Source organism: Bombina bombina, chromosome 2, assembly GCF_027579735.1.
Source record: "Bombina bombina isolate aBomBom1 chromosome 2, aBomBom1.pri, whole genome shotgun sequence".
NCBI classification, from domain to species: Eukaryota; Metazoa; Chordata; class Amphibia; order Anura; family Bombinatoridae; genus Bombina; species Bombina bombina.
The window spans coordinates 783803564-783811625 of record NC_069500.1 but is presented as its reverse complement, the minus strand read 5'-3'; the positions used below and the strand labels follow the sequence as shown (position 1 = coordinate 783811625).

The 8062-nt window shown below is 37.3% G+C and overlaps 1 long non-coding RNA gene across 1 annotated transcript; it reads right to left on the bottom strand.

Moving 5' to 3' along the window:
• Positions 1–862: 862 nt before the first annotated feature.
• LOC128649598 (uncharacterized) lies at positions 863–6941 on the bottom strand. Its single transcript, XR_008400682.1, has 4 exons — positions 4885–6941; positions 2070–2224; positions 1156–1248; positions 863–1073 (listed from the first exon to the last, which is right to left on the bottom strand). It is a non-coding gene; the product is annotated as an uncharacterized LOC128649598 (long non-coding RNA).
• Between the last annotated feature and the right edge of the window lie 1121 nt (positions 6942–8062).

Here is an 8062-nt window from a genome sequence, read left to right as displayed (position 1 = left end):
AAATTCAATTGAACCCCCACGGAAAGCACTATTTTATTTGTGATGTTCAATCAGCAAGGTCAACTCATGTTTTTATTAAAAATGTTCACGATTAATAAATTTAAATGTTTGAGTTAAAATACAGATCCAAATAGAATGATGCCAATTTGAGAATGTGACTATCTTCCAAACTTTATTAAAATTGTACGCTTTATCTGAAGCATGAACAATAAAATTGATGTTCATTTTCACTTTAATCCTCAGATAACCTTTTCTAATTGAAATAGCAATGCACATGTGCAAGTCAATCATATAATGAGTCTGATTTAACAAATATCTGTCAGACCCGATCCAACATTGCGGATCAGGTCCAACAGACCTCACTGAATGCGGAGAGCAATACGCTCTCCGTATTCAGCATTGCACCAGCAGCTCTTGTGAGCTGATGGTGCAACGTTACCCCCTGCAGACTTGCGGACAATCGGCCGCCAGCAGGGGGTGTCAATCAACCCGATCGTACTCGATCGGTTTGAATTCTGCAGATTCCTGTCAGCCTCATCAGAGCAGGCGGACAGGGTTATGGATCAGCGGTCTTTAGACCGCTGCTCCCTAACTTGTGTTTCTGGTGAGTCTGAATACTCGCCAGAAACACGACCCTCAATAAATGTGCCTCGATGTATCTATGTGCATTCATCAGTCATCAGCTATATATTTTATCTGCAAATTCTCGTATTTAAATTGTATTAAAAATAAGTTGAGTAACCAAATGTATAATAAATATATACATTTACCATATTGTATGCTATTTATACATATTCCTAAATATTATTTTTTTTTCATATCTCTTGAAATTATTATTTAAATTAATACAGCGACAAAATAATTTAGATTAAATATATATTTATTAACAAACTTTTTTTTGGTTTACTTTTTTTTTTTTTAACTATCAAAAAAACGATATTTGAATTGCTGTTAAAATCTATTCATGGCCTCCTGCAGGGCCCGCACAGCCCTGGCCACTATGTTGAGGCCCTGTGCAAGCGCCTCAAATATCTCTTGGAGTAAAGGCTCAGTTTGTGTGCCCTGATCATGATCTAGAAAAAGACCAAAAGAAAATATGTTAGATAAATTCTTTTTCAAGATAATTTTTTTGAAACATTAGATTTTTTTACTTACATTCAACTCTAGTCACCTCCACTCTAGCCACCTCCTCTTGAACTACCGCCTGTTCAAAATGCGGTTCAGAATCATTCCCCGGTACTTGGTCGTCTGTCAGAGATGAAGCACAATAATGAAAAATTGTTAGTATGAGCAATGACAACTCCTATATTATACGCCAAATACTTCATTAAAAACGAATACAAAAATCCTCTATAAAATGATTTTTTAAATAAATACATTAAATGGACATGCAAACCACATTTTTTATTTCAGCATTTAGAAAGAGACTATAATGTTTTAAATCTTTATACATTTTTTTCTATTTTTAAATTTGCTTCATTCTTCTATTATACTTTGATGAAAAGCATATCTAGATATTCTCCGTAGTTGCAGCATTTTTAATGATCATAGATGCTTTGTGTAATTGTCTCACCCATATACATTGTTATCACTTCAACAAAGGATAGCTAAAGAATGAAGTAAATTGAATATTGTAACTAAATTGTAAGCTTTTTTACAATTATATTCTCTATCTGAATTATGAAAGAAAATGTTTGTGTTTAGTGTCCCTTCAACCTGCACCCTGAAAGAACCTTGAGAAAAAAACAAATTGTAATGTTAAATAATGCCAACATAGGCCTCTAGTTATCAAGCTGCGTAAGGAGCTTGATGGCCCCTGTTTCTGGCGAGTCTTCAGACTCGCCAGAAACAGCAGTTATGAAGCAGCGGTCACAAAGACCGCTGCTCCATAACCTGTCCGACCTGCTCTGAGCAGGCGGACACACATCGCCGGAAATCAACCCGATCAACCCGATCGAGTATGATCGGGTTGATTGACACCCCCCTGCTGGTGGCCTATTGGCTGCGAATCTGCAGGGGTCCGCCAGACCTTAATAACTAGAGGCCATTGTATTAAAATTGAAAAATACCTTGGATATCAGGGACTTCAATATCTGTCCCTCAATCCTCCTGACAACCCTCAACGAGGGTCAATGGCAAAGGTGGTGAGGAGCGGTTGCTCCTCGGTGTTGCCATAGAAACCGGCCTTACATACCGGGGGATTCTTCTGGTGGACGCCTGAGATCTGAGAAAATATAAAGTTGTATGTACACATTAGATACATGTTATATATTGTTGGGGAGTAATGTATCTGCAGCAGAATGCATGTAATCTTTATTGTCTCTGTTGAAAACAAAATATTGTTATTTATATATATATATGCATAATATATATTTTCAACTATATGTCTATCTATCTATCTATCTATCTATCTATCTATATGAGTAAACTTTATTGTAGCATTGTTAATTATGATGGAGCATGAATTTTCATTCAACCAATTTGATTTTTTTTATCTAATTTTTTAGTCTTTATATATGTCTCCATAAAATAAATTAATATGTTGATAATCTAAGGAGGAATAACATTGTATTTGATTGACTCTCTACAGAAATTATGGGGTGGTGAATGACATCAATTTTTGGATGCAATTAAGTGAAATACAGAGGCCTAGATTACGAGTTATGTGTTAGGGTTAGAGGTCCTAATGCTGCTTTTTAACGCCCGCTGGTATTACGAATCTTGAAGGTACAGGTGTACCGCTCACTTTTTTGTCCAGACTCGTAAATAACGCAAATCCACTTATGTCAATTGCGTATCCTATATTTTCAATGGGACTTGCATAGCGCCAGTATTATGATTCTGACCAAAAGTGAGCAGTGACCCTCTCCAGTCAAGACTGGTACCACATTTTAAAGTCAGTAGTTAAGAGTTTTACACTACAACGCCGTAGCATAAAACTATTAACTAAAGTGCTAAAAAGTACATTAACACCCATAAACTACCTATTAACCCCTAAACCGAGGCCCCCCACATCGCAAACACTAAAATAGAATTTTTAACCCTTAATCTGCCGAACCGGACATCGCCGCCACTATATTAAACATATTAACCCCTAAACCGCCGCACTCCCGCATCGCAAAAACTAGTTAAACCTTATTAACCCCTAATCTGCCATCTCTAACATCGCCGCCACCTACCTACATTTATTAACCCCTTATCTGCCGCCCCTTAACGTCGCCGCCACTATATTAAATCTATTAACCCCTAAACCTAAGTCTAACCCTAACCCCCCTAACTTAAATATAATTACAATAAATCTAAATAAAATTACTATCATTAACTAAATAATTCCTATTTAAAACTAAATACTTACCTATAAAATAAACCCTAAACTAGCTACAATATAACTAATAGTTACATTATAGCTAGCTTAGGGTTTATTTTTATTTTACAGGCAAATTTGTATTTATTTTAACTAGGTACAATAGTTATCAAATAGTTAATAACTATTTAATAACTACCTAGTTAAAATAAAGACACATTTACCTGTAAAATAAAATCTAACCTAAGTTACACTAACACCTAACACTACACTATAATTAAATAAATTAACTAAATTAAATACAATTAATTACAATTAAATAATAGTACGAAAAAAACAAACATTAAATTACAGATAATAATAAAGAAATTACAAGATTTTTAAACTAATTAAACCTACTCTAATCCCCTTAACAAAATAAAAAAGCCCCCAAAATAAAAAAGAAAGCCCTACCCTACACTAAATTACAAATAGCCCTTAAAAGGGCCTTTTGCGGGGCATTGCCGCAAAGTAATCAGCTCTTTTACCTGTAAAAAAAAAAGTACAAATACCCCCCCAACATTAAAACCCACCACCCACACAACCAACCCTATTCTAAAACCCACCCAATCCCCCCTTAAAAAAATCTAACACTAACTCCTTGAAGATCACCTTACCGGGAGACGTCTTCACCCAACCGGGCAGAAGTGGTCCTCCAGACGGGCAGAAGTCTTCATCCAACCGGGCAGAAGTGGTCCTCCAGACGGGCAAAAGTCTTCATCCAGACGGCATCTTCTATCTTCATCCATCTGGCGCGGAGCGGGTCCATCTTCAAGACATCCGACACGGAGCATCCTCTTCTGTTCACGGCCGACGACTGAATTAAGGTTCCTTTAAATGACGTCATCCAATATGGCGTCCCTTCAATTCCGATTGGCTGATAGAATTCTATCAGCCAATCGGGTTAATATATAATGCAGGTGTCGGCGATGTCGTGGGCGGCAGATTAGGGTTAATAAGTGTAATATTAGGGGTGTTTAGACTCGGAGTTCATGCTAGGGTGTTAGGTGTAGACATAAATGTATTTTCCACATAGGAATCAATGGGGCTGCGTTAGGAGCTTTACGCTGCTTTTTTGCCGGGTTTTTTTCAGCCGGCTCTCCCCCATTGATTCGTGCATCGTGCATGAGCATGTTTTACCAGTTCACCGCTAACGTAAGCAGCGCTGGTATTGAGATGAGATGTGCAGCTAAATTTTGCTCTACGCTCAATTCTTTGCGGCTAACGCCGGGTTTGTAAAAACCCGTAATACCAGCGCTGTCTGTAAGTGAGCGGTGAGCATAAACTGCTCGTTAGCACCGCACAGCTTCTAACGCAAAACTCGTAATCTAGGTGATAGAAAACAAAAACAAAAAAAAATAAGATGGGCCTGCTTCAACAAAACTTTGATTATTATCAAATAAATGTAAGATATTCACTTAATAGAATACAATAAATATGATTAGCTTAGAAAGTTATTTCAAATTCAACCTTTTTTGGTTTTAAAGATATGCGTCATTTAAGTATCCATAATTTATAAGTACAATATACAATATACTTACATGCTCGAATGAGCGATTGAAAATCGCAATATCGCTCCGACTCGCGTCTTTGAAGGTCCGAAAACCTCCGTAGACAACTTCACCTAGACCGGCGGACCCCAGACACCCTTCTCATTCTCTGCATCATCTCATAGATAATACGGTCTCTATCCTCATGCTGGATCCCTCTCACACCTCCTATGCGCCTAGGGAATAGCGATTTATCCTATAAACAAGTATTAATAATTCTCCCTCAGTAAATATGGGTGGTCGTGCCATTTTTAACTCCTAAAAATGATCTAAAATAATTTTTAAGTTTGACACAAATATACCAATTATAGAGAAATATGATTGGTTCTTGCAAGTGTAAATAAAAATATTAATATTATGTTGGCGGATTATATTTATCATGTGTTCATGACGATTACTATGTAATACAAACATTTCAAATAAATCATAATATATGCATCACTAATGACTGACTGTCAATAAAATGAAATGTATGGTTTGTTAGTTATCCAAAAAATAAAATGAAAACACACATTTGATCACAGGATTGTCTGGATTCATGCATCTTAAGAGTATTATCAAATATTTAAAGATGCGATCCCTCTCCTGTAGGACAATAGCCCTCTCTCACATAATTCGTGTGAAAGTATGACACCCTGTAGACAAGTATGACACCCTGTAGACAAGTATGACACCCTGTAGACAAGTATGACACCCTGTAAACAAGGATGACTAATTCACCGTCACTAACTAATTTATATTGCTCCATAAATACATTTTAACTAATTTGCTAATATTGTTTTACTGCGACATCAAGATGACAATTATAGATCGTTATTGTTCGAGGATTATATTAAACAGGCGTCATCAATGACGGAATTATAAAAAAGATGTCCTAATACTGTAAAAGTTGCTGATGATTTTATAATTGTTAACGGCTGATTGCCTACGTATTAACTATCTATAAAAGGGAATTTAAAATGGAGTCTATTAAGTCCTACTAAGCTTTTACAAGAGCTCTAGGTCTTTGTTCTCATTATATTTATTCTTCTGACATTTGTGTGCTATATTATTTTGTTTGGTTATGTCTGGGAAGACAAAGTCTGGGAGAAATATCCAGTTTAATTTCGAACAAAACAAAGTTTTAGTTACCCTTGTTTTAGAGAATTATGATTTTATTTATGGTTCCAAAGCCCAAAAGACCTCGCTCTCTAGAAAAGAAGAGATGGAGAGCAATAGCCGGCAGTGTCTCCGCCGAAGGCACTCATCCCAAAATGGTGGGGCACTAAGAAGAGATTTTCTGACATTAAGAGAATCTTAAAGGCCAAGCTGGCCAGGGAGAAGCAAGTTGCACATTCTACCGGTGGTGGCGCGCCATATACGGCTGAACTCTCAGAGTATGAGATTCAGCTGAGGGAGAAGCTGGGAGCAAAAATGATGCTCGGTCTGGATTTGGTGGGGCATGATACTGACGAGTTGGCAGGTAACATTCTATTACATGCGTTTTTGATGTTGCACACATTTTGTTTTAAAAAATTCTAATTTTTAGGGTTATTGAGATTATGATGTGCAATTATGTTGATAATAATATTTTATTTCATGTATTTTGTTTAAGCATCTACCAGTGCTGCAGCTGCTGCTGCTGCAGGTACAGCTGATGATGATGCTGCCACAGATGGAGATAAGACCCTCCTATTGCCTGTCAGTATCCACACTGAATCCAGCCACAACTTCTCCTCGGCCGCCACACACCCGGACATTATGTGCAGCACCCCTGATGGAGCAAGCATTGACCATTCTACAGGTATGTTTTTTATTATTACTTTGCTTTTAATTAAATTGTTCTTACTTGTGTGATTGCTCACATTTCTAACTATGTATATTCTATTTGTATTATACAGCTGAGGTCCGAAGGACTTTGGGACCCCCTCCAAGATCTACGATCTCCTCCTCAGGTAACAAAAACAAGAGCAAACATGAATGTTATGTGTGCTCAGATTATCAGGAATGTCAATAGCTCAATGTGAAAGTTAAATTTGTATTTAAGAAGAATATCACTTTCATAAACATTAATGTGAAATAACACACGCCTAGATTACGAGTTTTGCATTAGAGGCTGTGCGGTGCTAACAAGCAGTTTAAGCTCACTGCTCACTTACAGACAGTGCTGGTATTACTGGTTTTTAGAAACCCGGCGGTAACCGCAAAAAAGTGAGCGAAGAGCAAAATTTTGCTCCACATCTCACCTCAATACCAGAGGCAAGTATTACTAGGTAGAATAGTTATTAAATAGTTATTAACTATTTAATAACTACCTAGTTACCTGTAAAATAAAACTTAACCTAAGTTACAATTACACCTAACACTACACTACAATTAAATTAATTACCTAAATTAAATACAATTAATTACAATTAAATAAAATTATCTAAAGTACAAAACCCCCCAGTAAATTACATAAAATAATAAAGAAATTACAAGATTTTTAAACTAATTACACCTAATCTAATCCCCTAACAAAATAAAAAAAGCCCCCCCAAAATAAAAAAACCCTACCCTACACTAAATTACTAATAGCCCTTAAAAGGGCCTTTTGCCCTGAAAAAACCCGGCGTTAACCGCAAAAAAGTGAGCGAAGAGCAAAATTTTGCTCCACATCTCACCTCAATACCAGCGCTGCTAATGTTAGCGGTGAGCTGGTAAAACGTGGTCATGCACAATTTCCCCATAGGAATCAATGGGGGAGAGCCGGCTGAAAAAAACCTAACACCTGCAAAAAAGCAGCGTAAAGCTCCTAACGCAGCCCCATTGATTCCTATGGGGAAAGAAAATTTAAGTCGACACCTAACACCCTAACATGAACCCCAAGTCTAAACACCCCTAATCTTACACTTATTAATCCCTAATCTGCCACCCCCTACATCACTGACACCTACATTATATTATTAACCCCTAATCTGCCACTCCGGACACCGCCGCCACCTACATTATACTTATGAACCCCTAGGGGCCTAGTTATCAAGCCGTCAACCTCAAATACGCTGGAATTCCGCAGCGTATTTGTGGCGAGGCTGATACGCCTTAGTTAAAGGCTCGAGACCGGCAAAAGTAGAATTCTGTGACGTAAGCATCGATCCGCCGGACTCAGTCCGACACAGATCGATTCTTACGTCACTCCAGATGTTCCGCA